This window comes from Mirounga leonina, unplaced genomic scaffold, assembly GCF_011800145.1.
Source record: "Mirounga leonina isolate KUSES-001 unplaced genomic scaffold, KU_Mleo_1.0 Mir_201, whole genome shotgun sequence".
Taxonomy (NCBI): Eukaryota; Metazoa; Chordata; class Mammalia; order Carnivora; family Phocidae; genus Mirounga; species Mirounga leonina.
Window position 1 is genome coordinate 13,773,996 of NW_023270504.1, and position 23,105 is coordinate 13,797,100.

Consider the following 23,105-nt stretch of genomic DNA (forward strand, 5'->3'; position numbering starts at 1 on the left):
TCTGCTTACACATTTTGAAGAATTGTTCATCCTTTTGCATATTCATGAGTGGTATTATATAAAGACATAGAATTGAGAGCTTTTCACAACTTTTTACTTACTCACAAAACATTATCACTTATTAATTCAAACAGACATAATGATAAATGCATAAATTTCTGTTTTCTTCTTCAAATTCCACAGGTACTTCATTAAATTTCCCACAATTTTGATTTTGTTGCAGGCGAGGCCAAATATTTTATTGTGACTTAACTGCAGAAAAGTTTTTTATGCCCGTATGTAAGATGCTCCCAGTTATTTTTCCTACTTTGATGAAATGTAGCCATTTCTTTTCAACTAGGATATATTTTGACATTTTCAGTGGGTCCCACCTACATTTAGATTGTTCTTCCGCTGCGCAGTTTTCTCATAATGTATTATTGAGTAAGCTGAGAAAAAACTGATCTCATCTACTATGTGTGATGATATTCTTGTGGTTTTTTTTTTCATTTAGTATTGGAGGTGTTCCCTTTTGTAGGAACCTCCTTAAAATCCACATATTGAAATACATGCATGAAATTATACAGGAGGCTCACCTTCATTTTCTAACCAAGACCTTGTACATTAAAAATCAGATCCAGCATGTGTCAACTATCATATGACACTGATTGTTTTTGCAAATTCCAATGACTTACAACTGCTGCTTTATTGCCTGAGAGCATTTTAATTCAGGGTAGTTAACGTTACTTGAATTGCTACATCATTTAATTGGTAAACTACAGGTTTCCAAGCAGAAGCAAGCCTTGCACTAGAGACATCAAGTCTACAAAACGACAAATAAAGAATCAAACCATCAAGTTTTAAAAGCTGATATCGGAAATGTCTCATTTAGTTCATATAAACTGATATGAAATAATTCTTTAAAACGTGTGAATAAAGAGCCAACCACCTAAAAGTGAAAATAACATCTAAATGAGAGATGGTTTACATTCTGTTGGATGATGGGATTAAGTAACATGAAGACTGAAAATATACCTATGTATAAAAAGTTTGGTTCCCAAAATAATTATGAAATACTTATACCATCTATAAGGGAATGGCTGGAATATAAACAAAGTATCCTATTAGAAAGAGCTTCAAAGAGCAATTTTATTGTTGTAATTAATTTACTCTCTGAAACTCTGAGGAAATTACAAATCTATGGAAGAAGTCTATGGTCCTTCGTAAGTCAAGACCAGAAATTATATTACTTTTAATAATTATCAATAGTAACAAAACCATTCAAGACATTCAAATAGAAAGATATGCTTTTAGTTTGGATGCAACTGAACAGAAGTGCAACTCATAGAAGCTGTACTTTTATTTTATTTTATTTTATTTATTTATTTGACAGAGAGAGGCACAGCGAGAGAGGGAACACAAGCAGGGGAAGTGGGAGAGGGAGAAGCAGGCTCCCCACGGAGCAGGGAGCCCGATGCGGGGCTCGGTCCCAGGACCCTGGGATCATGACCTGAGCCGAAGGCAGACGCTTAACGACTGAGCCACCCAGGCGCCCCAGAAGCCCGTACTTTTTTTAAGCAAGACAACATGGAAGTGCAAGTTATATATTAAATTTCCATTTCTACTCAACATTTTAGGAGATTTTAACAGACTGGCAAAACTAGCATGGCAAGTGTCATACCTTGATATCACATCCACTAACAATATGATCATAAACTCATTTATTCTATAAGTGCAAAATGTTAAAATTTTACTGACTTTATTTCAGGTTTTCACCATTTTAATTTTTTAAAATTTTAAAAATATTTTATTTATTTTTTATTTTTTTATTTGTTAGCACAGCTGTGTCCACAAGGCAGTACAGAAAGGCAGTATGGTATTATAGTTAAGAGTGGTTAGTCAGCTGTCCTGAGTTCAAATCCAGTTTCTGTGCCATCTGAATAACCTTGAACAAATTGGCTCATCTCCATTTGCCTCGATTTTTAAAATGAGAAGAACAATATTTACTTCATAAGATCAGCAGCTTGAAGGAGTAGCTTGCAAGGCCAAGAGTCTCAAATGAGAAGTGGGCACAAAAGCCCAATTCTGGTCTCATTTACTCTCATTTACTTACTCCTCTTGGTCTTGGAGTAGCAGCTCAAGGAAGAAGAAATCAGAACACATATTTCTGGCTGAATTTCACCTTCTTCCTTCTCTTCATCCACCAGTGATCTTGATCCACTGAAAGGAAACTTAAGGGATTTGAAAAATCTTATTTTCCATGTCAGAAGCTATTACATCATCCTCCTCGCAATAACATGTCTTAATCTTCTCCAGGTTTGATGAATTCTTGGGCCAACTAGAATAAATGTCATATACTTGAAAAGCTAGAAAGGAATGCATATTTAAATTTTCAAGGCATCACCTCCTTCACAATAATAAAAAAGGAAAAGTTGAGCCATCAAGTTAAAAGGACAGGAGGCAATATTTCTATGCTTCTGAAAGAATACCCATCAAAATAATGGTTAAAAAATGATGTTATCTGGACCAAAGCCCTTGCCAAGCTGACCTTGGCAGATACAATGAATCCGTCCATTTTAGATCCGTCAGTCTTAGCTGCACACTTTGCTTTCATAGTTTGGGTGCCTCTATTCCTCCTTCAGCCACAGTGGGGGAAGTGCTAAGAAATCAATAGAGAGGTGATTTAACAATTAGTGAGATTCCCTGGGACGTACCTAGGAGGATCTCCTTCAATTCTTGTTTCCTCCCAATATCCTGGAAGAGTGTCTACTAATAAGACATTTAAAAAAATTTTTTTTTAATTAATTCTACATTAGGCTCTGTATTACAATGAGCTTTACTACTATTCGTGGAGAGATGACAGCCAGTTACAAAACAACAGCCTCATTGATTTAACCTCATATGGTCTTATATGATGGATAGGAGACTCATTTATACCAATACTTCCTTATTCTGTTTGGGGATTATCAAAGATTTATGAATTCACTTTTAAAAATGCCAGTCTCGGTGTACCTGGGTAGCTCAGTCGTTAGGCATCTGCCTTCGGCTCAGGTCATGATCTCAAGGTCCTAGGATCGAGTCCCACATTAGGCTCCCTGCTCAGCGGGAAGCCTGCTTCTCCCTCTCCCACTCCCCCTGCTTGTGGTTCTGTTCTTGCTATCTCTCTCTCTGTCAAATAAATAAGTAAAATCTTTAAAAAAAAAAAAAGTCAATCTCTAACTGCACTTTTTAAACACCTTCTAAAAATCAATGAGCTCATTTTCAATTAATTAAACCAATTAAACCATATAAAGCTGTTCATCTTGGTCATATCTCAGTAGTTAACACACTTCAAGGAGCTGATTTTTGGCTTCCATGTGTCTTCTGTTTATATGCAGAACATTAAGCTCTACCTCATTGTTGTATGTATATATTCTCATATTTAAAGGTAGAGGTATATGCATTACCTTTTTAAATGTATTTTAAAATTTAAATTGTGAAGTCAAGCTCTTAAAATTTTAATATTATATCACAGTAAAATGTTCATTTGGCCAGTGGAGCAGTTCCACTATGACACTAAGAGCATTTAGCATTTTAGCAAACCAAATCTTATAAAGAATGCTAATATTGTCCTCAAGCTTCCTGGAATACATAGGGCTTTGCCTCCCTTTGCAGATGCAAGTGATAACTTGTTAGGTATTACTCTTAGAGAAATGATTTTTCTTCGCTTATTTCTTTAATCCCAGTTTTGGAGAGATAAAGGGGCATACTTACCCTCACATACATGGAGTCATACCTTCACCAGATTACAATGCCTAAGTAAGACCCGTATATGTGCCAGTATGTTACATTTCACCTAGAGAACCAGATATCACCCCCTCAACCCTCAATGTACTTCTTCTGTGGGGATAAAAGTAAGGTGAAATGGCAAAGATGGCTAATGCTGAATACTTTAAGTGATCAAGTGACATCGAACAGGATAGAGTAGCATAACAGAATGCTGGATGAGCAGTGAAAGGAGCTATAAACCTAAGTTATCTCAACAACAACATTTATTTCCTAGCTATGTGACTCAGTCTCAATTTGTTCTCGTATCAGGTAAGAAAGCAAAATCAACACAGGTGACGTAATGGAGCCAGCAGAGGGTATAATGAGAACACATAGGAGGGCAAGGATTCATACCAAATAGAGGGATGGGCTTAAAGAAGTCTTTCCCAGAGGAGCTGATGTTTTGAAAGGCACAGGACTGAGCTGGATGGTGAAGATGTTGGGAGAAAGGCATCTCAGAAGATGCAAGGCTATTGTGAGGATTAATGAGATGACACCTAAAACACTCACCCCCAGTGCTTGGTGCATTATGCTAATTCTTGCTCTCCTTAGTTTGACAAGGCAGAGTTTGCCTTTGATCAATGTGCTGCCAACCCTATTCTTAGAGCGCCTAAAGGAGAGCTCCGTGGAGTTATGGGAAAGCTTGGTCAGGGCCAGCTTCATGGGCAGACAACCCATGCAGATGCACAGAGCCCCACACTCAGAAGAGGCCTGACTTGGTTTAACACTCTGCTATCACGACCTCGAAAGTCTCAGTACTTTTGAGCAAGGTGCCCCGCATTTTTATTTTGCACCGGGCCCCACAAATTATGTAGCCAGTCCTGGGTATGGTACCAGAAAATCCAGATTTGTGTTGATCAGACTGATTCTCATCCTGGTTTTCTTACTTCCTAGCTTCACGAATTTCTTGAGTCTCTTTTTCTAGAGCTTCAAAAATGGCAAGATCACCAAAATCTATTCATTTGCAAGGATCAAATGAATTATGATTGTAAAACTGTGTTTGTTTTATAAGGTATTGTAGAAACGGAGAGGACAGCAATCACTCAGCTACTGGGACACTTGTGTTAAAGAAGTTAGTATTTGGAATGAGTTTAAATATCTGGAAATTAGTACATGGCCACTGCTCTTTCTTCTCTCTGCTTTTATGTTTCTCCCTTCTCCTTTCCTTTGCAATTAATCTCATACTATGTGTCTGATACTGCACTTAACGCTGCAAATGCAGGTCCAAGAAGACAGAGGTCCTTCTCTCAAGGGGTTTGTACTCACCTAGAGGAAACAGGAACAGAAACTGATAATGATGATGAAGGTGATGGGTACCTCATAGAAGAAGCACTCGGTGCAATGAGAACAGTGACTCAGATGTGGGGAGGTAATGTGGGTGGAGGTGGCGCAGAGAAGTCTCTCCCCAGAGAGCTGATGCTTTAATAGAGGGGCAGGATTTAGATGAAGGGAGGAGGCATTAGGAGGAAGGTGTTTAAGGCAAAAGAGAAAGTGGATGTGCAATCATGAAGGCTTGAAACTCATGCTGATTATGAAGAGTACAAGTCATTCTATAAATCCATGCCAAAGATGCACATAGAAAAGTTGAGCAAAGTAGGAAAAGCCCAAACCCAAAGATATTAAAGGGTAAACCAGAATTTGAGCTTCATCCTGAACTTTCCTTGAGAACTATAGGAAGATAAAGAAAGTAGAGAAATGATATGGTAAGATACATGCTTTAGAAAGATGTGGAGAACTGAATGATCATAAAACCTGAAGGGAAGACATTTTCTTGAGTAGCTCCTGTCTTGAGCAAAGGTAAGAAGTATATGTGGAAACACAGCTGACTCTACTGATGTTATCAAGGGGGAATTTAGAGCAAGCTCCAGGCCCTCCAGAAATGTTTTATGGGGCAACTGTTATAGAGCAGGTACTCTGTTATGTTCAGAGAATGTAGAGACAATAAACAGAGGTGGCCACTTTTCAAGAAAGCAATGTGAGTGCAGTGATGGTGCTGTTCTCGTGTTGCTGAGAACAGAAAGGTCCCTACCCTTCCTAGGGACATAAGAAGTCTTTCCAGAATAGAGGACACTAAGTGTCAGAGGAATCTCCTGAACTGAGATTTATAGGATCAAAGGGATTAACGAGACACAGGATAAGGTTAATTTGGAGGAAAGAAGCATTCTAGAAAAAAGAGATAACTTATGAGAAGTTGAGTTTATATTGACTGTGCAGAGGTTATAAGGGACTGAACCAGGACAGTGACTGTAGAGATGAAAAAGAAAAAGAAAAGCTAGATTTACAAAATGTCTAGGAAGTATTGGTAGAAATTGGTTATTAGTTGTGCAGTGGCGGAAGGGTACTACCCACAACAATTCTGACACAACATATGGGGGAGGGGGTTCCCGCACCAACCAATTCTCTAACTCTCTGAACCACCAGCTAGTTGTCATATAACTTAGTTCTGGCATCAACAACCCAGAGTTAGTGTAGACTCCACATGTTAAGGGCTCAGTCCCACAAGACTGCCTCCCACTTCAGACACCAGTCACAAGACCGGCCCGGTCTCCCTAACTTCTGTTTGACCTGCTATAAATCAGGGGTTCCCATGAACCCCTCCCCATGTTAATTTGCTAGGATAGCTCACAGAACTTAGGAAGACAGTTTACTTACTCTTACCAGTTTATTAGAAAGGATACAACTCAGGAACAGCCAATGGAAGAGATAGACAGGTAAGCTTGGGAGAAGGACACAGAGCTTCTAGGCTTTTTCTGAACACTCTGCCTTCCCAGTACCAGGATGTGTTCACCAGACCAGAGCTCTCTGAACCCCACTGTCTAGGGTGTTTATGGAAGTTCTACCACCTAGGCATGATTGATTAAATCGTTAGCCATTCATGATTAACTCAATCTCCAGGCCCTCTCCCCTCATTGAGGTGGGCAGGGTTGGAGTTGAAAGTTCCAACCCTCCACTCATATGGTTGGGTTCTCTGTCAGCTTGCCCCCATCCTGAAGCTATCTAGAAGCCCACCAAGGGTCCACCTCACTAGTGTACTAGGGGTGGATGAAAGGGGTTTGTTATGAATAACAAAGACTCTCCTCTCACCTTTATGACTCGGGGAATTCCAAGAGTTTTAGGAGCTCTGTATCAGAAACCAGAGAGAAAGCCCAAATATGCATTTCTTATTATATCGCAGGATCATGGGGGTGGGGGAGGGAGGGGAATATTTCTGTTCCATCTTGCCTCTTTTGCTCATTAGTGCTAATAAATACAAATACTTTCCCAAACTATTCAGTTTAGCTAAGTTACTTTTCCTCCTCAGGTTGTACTTAAGAAGGTCTATGGTGTATATCTATAATCACTGCAGATTTATAGATCTACAGTCACATTACTGTTTGATTCCAAAACAGATATAATGAAATCCCAGCATAACCTTAGCTCTTCACAGATAGCTGTAGACATCATGGTGGTCAGACATATTCCCCTTGTCAAACAACGACTTACCATTACCTTGATATATCATATATAAGGCAGAAAGACATCTCTCAGCTCAATTTCAAGGGCTTCCACTGTGAAATCACAGAATTTCAGGGTTGGAAAGCACCTTAATGGTTACAGAACTGAAATACTTGAGACACTCTGTGGTTTAAGTTTTATCTACATATTTCATAAGATCAAGAAACTAGAGCAAGTACCACCTCCTTTGGTAAGTTTATGTTTAACTCCTGGTTCTGAGAAATAACATTTTGAGAAGCTGGGAACAATAATATATGACTACTATTTCAAGGCCCCATGAACTTTCAAATTCACTTTCCAATTTTGTCAAACAAATGTCAAATCAAGGCTGATTTTTTTTTCTTCCTCATTTAAATGTCTCTCGTGCTTTCTGATATAAGAATGATGCTTAAATGAAATTAGGTCACCATTTGCTTTTATTTTGCCTAGACTTTTGACAGGAAAGAATAATGTAGCCTAAAAGGAACATAAACTGGGATGAATGAGTGAAGTAGGAACACATGAGTCATAGGGAATAAGGCTGTTCTGTCAGGAACAATGAGAATGACTGCTATGTAGTTGACAAAATAGAAACTTATACATTATCTCATTAAATTTCATTTTCAATATTGAGAACATTCAGTGTGGGGATGATAAAATATTTTAAAGCCCTAACTCCAGGAATACAATCATTGCAGTTAAAAAAATTATTCAATGAAACATAATTTATCAACTATGTACAGGATAGACAAAAACCTCATTTTGCCTCCTGAAAATGATTGCTTAGAACGTTCCTTCTTTAAGAGCCCAAAGGAATCTTTCAATAAAGAGAGTTACATGAACTTGTTCAACCTAGAAAACACACACACACACACCACTCATATACACATACACCATACCAAATTTATAGTTTTTACCATTTGGAGCAAGGAAAAAGGCTTCACATTGAAACAAAAGGAAAATGACAAGTCATTGGGGTATTCATAAGCTCATCATAGATTTCTGACATAAATGCATGATTATAAATGCAAGGTGTCTTTCTAATATATCATACCAGATATGCTGTAAGTTCTGAAACATGAGATCAAATAATGACTAATGGCTACATAAAAATCATGACTGAGTAAATGGGATGACAACCAAAGAACAAATTCCTATGAATAAAAAATAGTTAAATACCACCTACTGAGCTTAATTTACTGTTACATTTTACTTGTTTTCCAAAATATTGCATCATTCAATGGATATGTGAAGTCCTACTACATGCCAAATGGATTATTCTGTTTGTAGCAACTTAACGGTCACAAAGAGGTGCGGAAATCTAATCTCTCTCTAAGAGATTGTGTCTCATTCACTGCTAACTGTGTGCTCTTTGTTGTTGTTGTTGAAATTGATCAATGTTCACCACATCCAGTAATATTTTCCAGACTTGCAGACAAATTAATTCATAGCATATGCATTCACTTCCCCTTAAAAACACAATTTTTACAGTTTTTATATCCAGAGAATACAGAGCAAGTTTATTTTTCAGAAGAATTAATGAAATAAGAAAACAATTGCTTCATTGAGTAGTCTAGCCTCAAAGCCACAGATAATCTAGAGAACAACTTCAGTGACGTTCTTCGTTTTCCACAGGGGCCTGTTCCAATTAAAATGAATCTAGTCTTCCATAAAGCTCTATTTTTCTAGCTACCACGCACTTAATGAGTACTCTACTACCTGCTCACCCGATCAAATAGGCTTTCAGGACAAATTCCTACATTTGGCTATTTTATTTTATTTTATTTTTTATTTTGTCTCATTCATTTGGCTATTTTAAATGTTGACTTTGTAATGATTTTTTGTATAAATATTTTCAGACAATCGTCTTATTTCTTTTCACCTATTCTACTATCATTTACTGGAAAAGGGGAAAATCATTTTAAGAATATAATTTTCTAGTTTCCTTTATTGTTCTCTGCAGGTATCTGTTTTCTGTCGTCATCGTCGTCGTTATTGTTCATCTGCCTGGTCCTCACTCGAGGGCAAGGGGTGAAATTTACAGTTTTATGTTGCACTACAACTAAAGTATCTTTTCAAATCACAGTTCATTTCTTTAGTACTCTTCTAGAGATTAGATTTGTTTAGATGTGTTATATTACACCAATCTACTAATATTAACACGGATAGTAGTGATTTTATAATGTGCCAAGTAGCTAATTAATGAGGGTTTCATGAGATTGACACTGTAGAATTGGATTTCTTTAAATATTAGTCTACAGAGATAGCTAGTGAAATTAGACTGTGGACATATACTAACTAGTGTTAAAGGCTCAATAAAAGAATCTTATTAACCTTAACTCTTCCTCAATTATTCAATGTTGTATTAAGTAACCTGATTACAGTATCCATTCCTAAAGGAGCTCAATTGGTATCTGCCTCAATTTGACTTGATTTCTTCAACAACTTGCCCAAGGTCCCACAGCCAACAACAACCTGAAGTGGGCTCAGATGTGTGTAACTCCAGAGCTTGCACTTTCACACTAGGCAGAATTATATCAATGCCTTGTTCTCCCCTCCACCCGCAACCTGCTTCTTTTCCTGCATTTTATTCTTAAGTGAATAGTAACCTAATCTACCAAGGCATTCAAGTCAGATATTCAGAAGCCATCTGAGACTGCTTCCTCTTCCTCAGAGACCATTTATAATTAGTCCTTAAGATTAGTAGAGTTGGGGCGCCTGGTTGGCTCAGTTGGTTAATCATCTACCTTCGGCTCAGGTTGTGATCCCAGGGTCCTGGAATGGAGTTCTGTGTTGGGCTCCCTACTCAGCGGGGAGCCTGCTTCTCCCTCTGCCCCCCACTCTCCCTGCATGTGTTCTCTCTCTCTCTCTCTCTCTCTCTCTCTCTCTGACAAATAATAAATACAATCTTAAAAAAAAATCAGTAGAGTTTACCCTTTTTAACACTCCTGATACCTGAACTTTCATCCCCATTTCTACTTCACCTGTCTTAAATTCCTTATCCTTCTCCCAGTTAAAGTTTTCTTCTTTTTCTCACCTACCCTCCGTCATCAAAACTCCATGTCATAGACACATTTTCTACAAGGAAAAACTAACTTCACACCCATCACCACAACCACTAGCACCACCATAAAATTTGTGAGTGACACCTGACAGGTGAAGTTCAAATTCATTAGTAGGTCATACACTGTTTTCTGTGACCCAACCCCTGCCTATCTCCCTCTAGCCCTTCCTGACATACCTCCCCCTATACTTTATCCTCTAATCATATGAAACCACTCACTCTGCCCTATGTCAAAGGTTTTTATGTTCCTGCAACTTTGTTCAACTTCTCCCAACTATCTGAATGTGCTTTGCTTCCCCCAATCTCTTCAGGTCCAATGATGCTTCCTCTCTGAAACTTTCTCTGAGTTCTCTCCTATGGGGACATTTTTGATTGACTGCCCAACAGTATTCTCACCCCAGATTATTGGCTTAAATAAGGATACTCTCATTCCTCTACTTTGTATGGCTTCAGGATGGTGTGTGACACAACTATAGCCAAATTTAGTTCCCCTATTACTTTACAAGATTAACATCTTTTACAAAGTTTTAACTTCTTTAATGGCAAGAAGTCTATCACATTCATCCTTGTAGTGGTCATATATGTAATTCTTAGATATTAGGCACAATCACATATGTAATTATTTATATGGTAGACCTCATTTAGTAAGCAGAACCATATTTGTATTTGTCATATAAGACGGTCATGCAGAAGACACAATCATGGTTGCAATTGTCATTTGGTAGGCATTTAAATGATGACACAGTAAATTGGTTTTTGAAAAGCAATATTTATATATCAATTCATATAAAGATATAAGTTAATTTTTAACATTTTTCAGCATAATGCACTTTCATCACACTATCATAGCTGGTGTTTTCTCTTAGTGATTTTATCCACTATTTTCAGATTCTTGACAGCGTTTATGATAAACTTCATTTTTCAGATAGCCCTGTCCTTGAAAAGATCTCCATCGTATGCCATTATACTGTTTATTGCTTTCATGAGATTCTATACCTAAATCAGATTGTGTCATGTTAGCTTTAATGTATTTTTAACAGCTTTATTGAGGTATAACTGGTATATTTTTAAAATGCATACATATTTATATATTTAATATATACAATTTGCTGAGTTTAGACATAAGCATACATCCATGGTATCATCACCACTATCAAGGTAATAAACGTATCCATCACCTTCAAAAGTTACCCTGTGTTCCTTTGTTTTGCTTTGTTGTTTTGTTTTGTTTCTGTGTGGCAACAACACTCAACATGAGATATGAACATGAGGGTACGCTTAAAAAATTCTTAAGTGCACAATATTACACCGTTAACTATAGGCACTATGTTGAGCAGCAGACCTCTAGAACTTATACTGTGCAGCTTATCTTGTGTAATTATAATTTTATACCCAAGGAATAAGAACTCCCCACTTTCCTCTCCCCCATATCCTGGCAACCACCATTCAATGTTTTGCTTTTATAAGTTTTACTATTTTAAACACTTCATATTAGTGGACTCATGCAGTATTTGCCCTTCTATGACTGACTTATTTCTCTTAGCATAATGCTAAATTGGAGCCCTGCACACTGTTGTTGGAAATGCAAAATGGTACAGCCACCATGGAAAACAGTTTGGAGGGTCCTCAAAAAATTAAAACTAGAACTACTAGATGATACAGCAATTCTACTTCTGAGCAAATAGTCAGAAGATTTGAAATTGTGATCTCAAAGGGATATCTGCATTTCCATGTTCATTGCAGCATTATGCATAAAGGCCAAGATAGGAAAAAAATCCAACATCCATTGACAGATAAATTGACAAATAAATGGATAAAGAAAATGTGATACAGGGACACCTGGGTGGCTCAGTTGGTTAAGTGTCTGCCTTCAGCTCAGGTCATGATCCCGGGGTCCTGGGATCGAGCCCCCCAATGGGCTCCCTGCTCAGCGGGGAGCCTGCTTCTCCCTCTGCCTGCAGCTCCCCCTGCTTGTGCACGTGCTCTCTCTCTCTCTCTGACAAATAAATAAATAAAATCTTTTAAAAAGAGAAGAGAAAAGGAAAAAGAAAATGTGATACATACATACAATAAAATAATATTCAGCCTTAAAAAAAAAGGAATCTTGCCATTTGCAACAACGTTGATGGACTTGGAAGACATTATGCTTCAGTGTATTCTTAAATCAGCAGATCTGACACTACATTGCCCATTGCAGTTATATGGAATTCTAGGTACTGAGGAACTACCTGGCACAGTGGTATTGCTCTAAACATTCATGCATTCAAACAATAGTTCTTGAGCACCCACTATTTACTTGCCAGGCATCATGGGGGCAGAGGACATTTTGGTTCTCATATTTCTTACAATATAGGAGATGAGGAAGAAATAGAACAGTTTGGCATTAGTGAAATCACATAAATGTCAGAGGTAATCTTTGTGTGATGCCCAAACCTCAAACACATAAAAGATGAAATGCTTATCTTAAGATGTGCCACCTGGTATGGAGTTCTGTGTCATCTTAGCCAATATACCCTTTAGAGTTCTGACTTGCTTGGTTCATGTTTCTATTTCTTGCTCAGCCAGAAGTCTCTAGTCTTATCCTCTGAAATACATTCTCCACTGCAACCAGAGAAGACTACAAATCTAAATCACAAACCTTGAAATGTTGAGCACACTATTTAAAACCCTTTAATGGTTTCCTAGGACTTCAGAAAACTGAAATTTAAACTTCTTAGTATGGCAAAAAAATGTCCTCCATTGTATATTCTTTACATCCCTCTCTGACCATAATACTTTTACCTGTTCCTGTTTTTGCACTTTGCAGTAGAGAAATACCAAACTGCTGAAGATTCCTGTATACATCAGGCTCTTTCAAACTTTGTTCATTTTCTCATCTCTCCCATGCACCTTGAATACCCTTTTCCCCTTCACTGTCAGTCTAGCATTCTTCAAGACATGTTCAGATGTCTTCTCCTTCCCTGATACCTAGCTTGGATTGAGTTCACCACCTCTGTGCTACCTTAGAACTGGTGTTCAAGTTACTTGTTTGTGTCTTAATCATTTATTAATAATCCCAGTACAATTGCTGCTACCTGGCACCTAATCAATATGCCTGTTTAATGAAAAGTAACTTAGAATGTAAACAATCATTCCAACATAGCAGTCCCCAGAAGGTCAAGGTCATGTTATTACTGATTTATAGCCTTTTCACATAGACATTAAAGCTTCTTCCAGGTCTCTGGCTCTGTCCTAATCAAGCTGGCATAGGATAGGATAACACTGGGCCCTTCTTGTTGGTTTGGATTTTATTGACTACAGTTAATGGAAAGTGTAGAAAAACAGTAATTTGTTTGCAACTAGTCATACCATTATGAAACATTTCAACAACCAACATTTTCACACACATTAGAATGTCTACCGTATGTCAGACCTACAGGCCCTGGGGAACTTCCCAAGGTAGACGGCCTTGCTTAGTAACTGCCATCATCCTTTTCTTCTGATGATATCATTTATGTTGGAGAGACAAAGTGCGGTTAGTCTAAGGTCTCCCTATTGCATTTGCACCTCATTATCTGCTGAGAAGCCAAGAGCCTAGTGCCTCTATCACAACTTGGCCTATGATCCCAATGTAATGCTAGGAATCTGTTGATAGATAAGGGCAGTTGCCCATCCAGAAAGTCTCTGACTATAATCTTGGCACCAAATATTATACAAAGAAGTGAACAGTTTTGCCTCGTAATCAGTTTTGCCTTCAGGGCTCTAGCAACTCTGTTTTTACCTCCAAATTTTTCTCCATTTGTGTAAGCATTGAGCTGCTGCTCCCAAATAGACCCAAGACAATTCATACCGCCCTTTTTCATCACGGGCAGAGTCGTTCCTCATTTCTGTCCAACCACTTTCCAGGGAATAGCATGCTTAGAGGTCAAGTGCATCGACTCTCTTTTGTTTTCAAACAATCTTCTGAAAAATCACCTGAGGTTTTCTTTTCTTGCTGTCTTACTACTTCTGTGTGTGTGTGCGTGTGTGTGTGTGTGTGTGTGTGTGTGGTATTGTACATTTCTGAGCATAACTAAGACCACCACTATTGTCTCCTGTATCTCCTCACTGAGAAAATAGTGTTATCAGGAATGCCATCTATAGCAGAAAGCAGAAGGTACTTATCTTTTGAGTTTAAATGTAGGCTGACCTACCCTCTTGGTTTTTCTTCTTAGGATAGAGGAAGATCCGGGAATAGTATCCTACAGGAATCTCATGATAGTTCTTCCATCTTTAAACGAATGGTCCATCAGCCTACCAGCTGGGGATTTCCTCAGACTGGCCAGTAGTCAGATTCCACCTCTAGATATAGACTTATTCGGGTAGCCTCCCACAGAGATATTCAATATTATAAACATCATGTCATTTATAATTAAAATAACCTTAACTTTTCTTTGTAATAATTTGCAAGAGAATGTTTGCTTTGAAATAAACAAGCAAATAAATATTAACGTGGAAATAATATTACTAACATCAAATTCCTTCAAGGCTTAAATAACAAATGTTTCAAATAGTACCAGGAACATAGCAATATATGAGGTATTTCGTGGTTGTCTATAAAGTATTTTCCTGTGTCTGACTCTTGATTTTGGCTCAGGTCATGATCTCAGGGTTGTGAGTTCGAGCCCTGTCTTGGGCTCCATGCTGGGCGTGGAGCCTGCTTAAAACACTCTCTCTCCATCTGCCCCTTCCCGCCGCAAAAAATGTCTTTTCCTTAAAATATAATATGAAGGGAATCTATGTCATTTTTTAAAGTCAGGAAACATAAAAGCAAGTGAGATTTAGTTCACCAAGTCCAAAAGGGTCTCTGAATCTTAAGTGTCCTAGAGATTCCAAGCAATTATAAAAATGCTGCAAATGACCCTACGTGGTCTCACAGTCACTGAAGCTAACTGTAGTATGTAGCCAGGAGTCTGATGTAAGTGGCGAAGGAACAGATTCTGGAGCTGGGTTACCACTGACAGCCATGTGACCTTGTTCAAAGAACTTCACCTTCTCCTTTAGTTTCCTCATCTCTAAAACAGTTTCTGCCACATGGTTTGTTAAGAAGATTTAAAGAGTTGATACATTAGAGCATGCCTAAAACATGGAAAGCTTTTAATACGATGTTAAATACTATGGTTATAGTCAAATTAGACCACTAAGGCAGAATGATGTACAGAGAAGTAAAAAATAAAGGCATCACACGGATCCACTCTCTTGAGACCTTAAAGAATGTACTCTGGCCTGAGCATCAATCTTTAATTTATGTGACTATTAAGAATGGTTACATATTTTCTATATGCTGAAATTTCACTAGCTCATACATCATGTAACCTCTCTTCCCAAGTGGTTTCTTTTGCTCAGCGCCTCTTTTTCTCATGTATAGGGCACACATCCTTCCCTGGAAATCTCTAGCACATGAATATTCAATCCTAACTGGGCTCGGAATTTAACTCTTTATTCCCTTGGTATCTTTTCCCTTTCTTAGTGTTTAATCATGCTGACTTAAATATGAAAACCTACAATATTTCTATTCCGTTTTTTACATTTGCCTTTCGATATATTTTAAATGCTTTATTTCAAACATTTTTGATGAAACAAAAATTCCAAGATTTTATATACTCCATCACACCCCATTCAAATCATCCCCAAATCAAAAAGACTTGTGATTCTTAAACCATTCATTCTAAAAGAAAGGAAACACAAATCAGTATACAGAAAAAAAGTCAGAAACAAATACTGGTACAAGGGCTTATCTTAAATAAGTTCTGCTTACATTCCTTGTAAAATTATGGTTATCAGGAACCAGCAGATTTTGACTGATAGCTTTTACTCTATTTAAGTACAATAGGGCCCACTAAGTGTCGTAGAAGTGCATTTTTTTTTTTTTCTTACAGAGGTTAAGTCAAGACATGATGTATTTGGAACAAATGTAGCCTTATAATATAAGCAGCTGACTTCAGTTTTATTTAAGAGCATCAATAGTTAGGCAAAATTTAAAGGAGCTGCCCAAGACCAAGCAAGAGAAACTCCAAGACTAAATGCTCTCAAGAGCCCACTGCAGAGTAAGATTTGTTTTAAATGAATGTGGTGTCTTGGTTCAGATTTCTCAGTTTGGGGTTCTATGATAGCTGATGATACTACCTCATCCTTTTTAGGTCCTCATTATATTTTTTAATCATTCTATCACACATTTTATTTTAACAAGTAAACTCTGGGTCCCCTGTGTCATTTCAGAGAAGGTACTCTCAAGAAGGTTATGAGAAGGCTGGTCAGGAGGGCAAAACACTTCCTGATAAAAACTGTTTCTAAGAGATATAAATAGAAGCTTTTCCAGGACTGCAGTCTGATGCTATATTGGGAATCATGTAACATTTACAATATACTTCCACGGGAGACAAACTTGTGCTAAAACATTGCTAAAAGAGACAGTGCCTTTGGAGTTTATCACATGTGATATTCAAAAGCAGTGGTAAATCCAACCTCCTACCTTAATCCTCACTTATGGTAAGTAGCCTCCTGGTTTTCTGTTTCTTCCAGCTAGCTTGGTAGTATTTTGTCCATTAGAAAGTAGATACTGGAAATTCCTCTCAAAATTCCATTTACTTAATCTGTAGCTACTATGACAAAATTTAAGTTTGTTTTTTTTTTAATTTAGGACAAAATGTTACATTTGAGCTTTTTGAGTGGAAGAAGTACATTTAATTCAAAAAACAGAAAGAGAATTCATTCAGTATACCTATGCAATGATCTAAAAACTTTCATGAAGAGCTAATAAAAATGCCTAAAATCCCAAATGTAGATACTAATAATTATACATGATAGTTTAGTAAACTGTATGATAGTTTACTCAATGCTTTCCTAAAGAAACTTCACATTTTGGTATCTCAAGGGGTTTTTGGCATAAATTCTAAATTATGATTGACATTTTCAACAATTTCTAGGAGGAAATCTTATAATTCTTATGGAAAGCAGATGTGCATGATTAAGATGTTTGTGAAGCTTTTTAATTAAAATAGTCTTATGAACTTGGATACTGGTGTCACTAAGGCCATGTTTCCCTAACACTCTCAATTTTATCACATGTTTTCAAGTTATAAATGTAATTCTTAACTTGAAGATGAAGAAAAAAGTAGGAAAATTATGCCACATGTAAACCAGGGTATCAATGATAAACATAGGACTATAGACAAGATGCTTCTCAAAGATATTAAAGAGCTTACAAGATACCCCAGAATTTGTTGGAACAAGATCTGAAGAAAACAAGAAGTCAGACATATAAGCTAAGGCACTCAAAGCATACTTACCCTATGAGTATTAGGGGCCGTTCCAGTAGGAGCAGTTGAAAGGCTAAGCAGTGCTTTTGGTGGTCTTGTGGGACTGGGGAAATAGAAGTCAAAATCAGGAACTTTTTAACAGAGGAACAAGAATAATTTACTCACTACAAAGAATTATGCTAATAAAATAATCTGGAAGTAAGCAAGCACTCTCTTGAATATGCAGCTCAACATTGCATCATCTGTAGAGTCAAGGAAGCTCAACTCTTGAACTTCATTTAAAGTGTTTCTGGACTGGTAGGACCCCATGTATCTGGAAAAAGCGAAGGAAAATCCTCTATGAAAAAATGATATTATATGAAAGGCATCAGAAATTTTTTCCAAACAATTTTTATTAGAGCATTTTTTTCTTGTGAAAGGACTTTCAAAATCCACTCACCTAGCTACCTTCAAATATGCAACACAGTATTATTAAGTATAGTCACTTTACTGTACAACCCATGACTTGTTCCTTTTATAACTGGAAATTAGTATGTTTTGACCCCCTTCACCCATCTCACCTAGCTCCCCACACCCCACTTGAGGCAACCGCAAAGCTGTCTTGTATATCTCATTTCTTTCTTTCTTTCTTTTTTTTTTTTTTTTTAGATTCCACATATAAGTGAGATGATACGGTATTTATCTTATTCTGACTTATTTCATTTAGCATAAAGCCCTCAAGTTCTATCCATGTTGTCTCAAACAGCAAGGTTTCATTATTTTTATGGCTGAATAATATTCCATTATATGAAAATACTAGCTTCTTTATCCATTCACCCATCAATGTACATTTGTTATTTCCATATCTTGGCTATTATAAATAATACCACAATAAATATGGGGGTGCATATATCTTTTTAAATTAGTGTTTCCATTTCCTTCATATAAATATCCAGAAGTAGGATTGTTGGATCATATGATGGTTCTATTTTTAATTTTTTGAGGCACCTCCAGTTCTCTGTAGTGGTTGCACCAATATTCCCATCAACAGCACACAAATGTTCCCTCTTTATCCACATCTTTCACCAATACCTGTAATTGCTTATCTTTTTGATAGTGACCATTCTAACAAGCATGAGGTGATGCCTCCTTGTGCTTTTGAACTGCATTTACTTATTATTAGTAAAACAATTCTTTTAAAGATTTTATTTATTTATTTGAGAGAGAGAGAGCATGAGCGGGGAGTGGTGGGGTGGGGAGGGGCAGAGGGAGAAGCAGACTCCCGATTGAGCAGAAAACCCTGATGCAGGGCTCGATCTCAGGACCCTGGGATGATGACCTGAGACAAAGGCAGACGCTTAACCGACTGAGCCACCCAGGTGCCCCAGTAAAGCAATTTTTAATATAATATCACAAAGTCAAATAAAATCAGGAACACCAGGAAAGATAATACCATGAATGAAAACCAACACACAATAAACAATTGAACACCACCCAAAAAAAGAAGCAACACAAACAACATGATTTAATGGAATCATCAACCTCAAATGATAAAACAATTGTACTTAAAATGCCCACAAATGTCAACACCAAGATTAACATTTTGGGTAGGGGAGTAGAAAATAGAAAACGTGACATGGCAGAGAGCACCTGGGTGGCTCAGTTGGTTAAGTGTCCAACTATTGATTTCTACTCAGGTCATGACCTCAGGTTTGTGAGATTGAGCCCCACATTGGGCTCCACACTCAGCATGGAGCCTGCTTGAGATTCTCTCTCTCCCTCTTCCTCTGGCCCTCCCTCCCCTGCTCACGTGCATGTATGCTCGCTCTCTCTCTCTCTCAAAAAAAAAAAAAAGTGACATGGCAGATATGAGACAAAAATGAATAAAAATTCATTAACTGAAAAATGTAACATGAAATTTTGTGGATTGGTAATAGCAATTAGCTATGCTTGAAAAAGAATTAGTGAACTGAAAATAAGGTAGTCTTCCCTGACCAGGAAGCCCAGCCAAAGAACCCAGGCAACCATGGAGCCCATCATATAGCCATGTTTGGGCAGGAAGCCAAGCCAGTAGCCCTGTCCTACTGCTAAGTATAGCCTCTGGCCCTGCATTACCAAGGAGCCTGAACAATGACCCTGGGCAGCAGAACCTAGTCTATGGCCCTGACTGACTGCTAAACATAGCGTGCGGGCTCACCAAGGCAGCGAGCTCAGCCAGTGACCTGGCCCAATTGAAGAGCATATCCTGTAGCCCCACTGATAAGGGAACATGGAAAACAACTCTGCCTGACCACAGAGCACAATCTCTATCCCTGCCCAACTGTGGGACAGAGCTGGAGGCCTCTCTTGACCAGAGAGTCCAGCCAGCAACCTTTCCACATAGTGGAGCCTTGCTAGTCACTTACTCAATGGCAATGTTCAACTTGTAGACCTGTGCAACTTCAGGACATGGCCTATGGCCCTGACTGATCACAGAGCACAATCTGAGTCTTCATCCAACTGTGAAGCTCTGCCTGAGGCCCTGCGTGAACATGGAGTCCAGCCAGAAGCACCATCTGGTAGGGGAGCACAGCATGAAAACCCATGTGACCAGGAGCAATTGTTAAGCCCAGCCCATAACCCTGTCCAGTTGTAGAGTCCAACCAGTGGCACCACTCTGCCAGCAAAAACAGGTTGTGACCTCGCCTGATCAGAAGTGATTGCAGAGTCCAGCTAGTGGCCCCACCTGACTGCAGCCCTGCCCAATGAGGGAGCACACCCAGTGGCAATGCTTGAACATAGGGTCCAGTCAGTTGCACTCCCACCCCAACCTCAGAACACGGGCAGTAGCCTTACCCAAATAAAGACCCCAATAGCAAGCCCTGCCTGCCCAAGGACAGTACCAGCTAATCTGTTTAGTACTCCAAGCTGAGTTCACTGGTGAAGGCCTTTCCCTGCCAATATGAACCTATAAAGTCGGAAGAAGAGACAACTTACTCAAGTGTGCAGATACCAAGGCAAGGAATCAGGGATCACAAAGAGTCAGATAAACATGACGCCACCAAAGAAAAGTAATAAAGCTCCAATAACAGACCCTAAAAACAACTGAAGATCTATGAAATGTCTAAGACTTCAGAACAATCCTCTTAAAGAAGTTCGTAAACACGCAGACAATGAAAAAAAAATTAAGAGGGAAAATGCATGAATAAAATGAGAAGTTCAACAAAGAAACAGGAGCCAAGAAACAAACAACAGAAATCTTAGAGCTGAAGAATACAAATGCCGAACTAAAGAATTCAATAGACAGCTCCAACAGCAGAATCAACCAAACAGAAGAACAAACAAATAATGATCCAGAAATAGGTCATTTAAAATTATCCAGACAGAAGCAAAAAGAAAAATGAAAGAATGAAGAAAGTCTACAATACCCCTTTGGGATACCATTTAAAAAAGCAATATATGCATTATGGGACTTCCAGAAGGAGAAAAGAAAGAGAAAAGGACAGAATGTATATTTAAATCAATAATGGCTGAAAACTTTCCAAACTTGGGGAGAGAGAGAGGGACATCCAGATTCATGAGGCCCAAAGGATTCCAAATAAGTTGAACCTCAAAAAGGCTATACCAAGGCATATTATGATTAAATTGTTAAAAGTGAAAGATTTTATGCCAACAAACACATACACACATCATGAAAAAAAGAAAGATCTCAAATAAACAACCTAACTTTACACCTCAAGAAACTACAGAAAGAAGAACAAACTAAGCCCAAAGTTAGCAGAAGGAAGAAAATAATAAAATTAGAACAGAGATCAATGAAATAGAGGCTAGGAAAACAATGAAAAAGACTAACAAAACTAAAAGTTGGTTCTTTGAAAACAGAAATCAAATTGAAAAACCTTTAGCTAGACTAGTCAAGAAAGAGACAGAACTCAAATAAAATTAAAAATGAAAGGGGAGATGTTGCAACTGATTCCACAGAAATACAATGAATCATAAGAGGCTACTATGAACAACTACATACACCAACACATTGCACAACCTAGAAGAAATGGACAAATTCCTGGAAACATACAACCTATCAATGAATCAGAAAGAAATAGAAAATCTAAACAGATCAACAATGTGTAAGAAAATTGAATAAGTAATCAAAACCTTCCCCCTCCCCCAAAAAAGCCAAGGATCAGATGATTTCACTGCTGAATTTTGCCAAACATTTAAAGAAGAATTAATGCCAATTCCTCTCAAATTCTTCCAAAAAGTTGAAGAGGAGGGAACATTCCCAAACTAATTTTATGAATTCAGCACTACCCTGATACCAAAGCCAGGAAAGAACACTATAAGAAAATCATAGACCAATATCGTTATGCATATTGATGCATAAATTCTCAAAAAAAACCCAAAACTATCAAATCACATTTAACAGCACATTTAAAAGATCATATGCCATGATCAAGTGGGATTCATACATGGAATAGAAGGGTGGTTTAACATAAGCAAATCACTAAATGTGGTACAACACATTAACAGAATGAAAAACAAAAAATCATATAATTATCTCAAAAGATGCTGGGAAAGCATCTGACAAAATTCAACATCCATTCATAACAAATACCATAATAAATTGGGTGTAGAAGGAACATACCTTAACAAAATAAAGGTCTTCAGGATGCCTGGGTGGCTCCGTCGGTTAGGGTCCTGGGATCTAGTCCTGAGTCAGGCTCCTTGCTCAGCAGGGAGCCTGCTTCTCCCTCTGCTGCTCCCCCTGCTTGTGCTCTCTCTCTCTCTGACAAATAAATAAATAAAATCTTTAAAAAAAAAAATAAAGATCCTATGTGATAAGCCCACAGCTGACATCATACTCAATGATGAAAGGTTGAAAGTTTTTCCTCTAATATCAGGAACAGGACAAGGTGCCTACTTCTACCACTCCTATTCACCATAGTACTGGAAGTCCTAGCCAGAGCAATTAGACAAAGCAAAGAAATAAATGGTACCAAAATTGAAAGAAAAAAAAGTAAAAACATCCTTACTGCAGATGACATTATCATATATACATGAATATATATATAGAATTGTATTATATGTTTATAACTTTATATACATATACGCACACACACACATAGAGAAAGACATAATTCTAAAGACGCCACCAAAAAATTGTATCACTGCCGAATTCCAAATCAAAATTCAGTTGTGTTTCTATACACTAACAATGAACTACTGAAAAAGAAATAAAGGAAAAATCCCATTTACAATAGCATCAAAAACAATAAAATACATAGGAATAAATGTAACCAGGAAAGTGAAAGATCTGTACACTGAAAACTACAAAACTCTGATGAAAGAAATTGAAGAAGACACAAACAAATAGAAAAAATAAGTCATGTTCATAGATCGGAAGAATTTATACTGTTAAAATGTCCATACTAACCTAAGCCATGTATAGATTCAATGCAATCCCTATTAAGGTTCCAACGGCATTTTTTTACAGAAACCAAAAAACACAATCCTAAAATTCATATTGAACGACATGCAACTCAGAA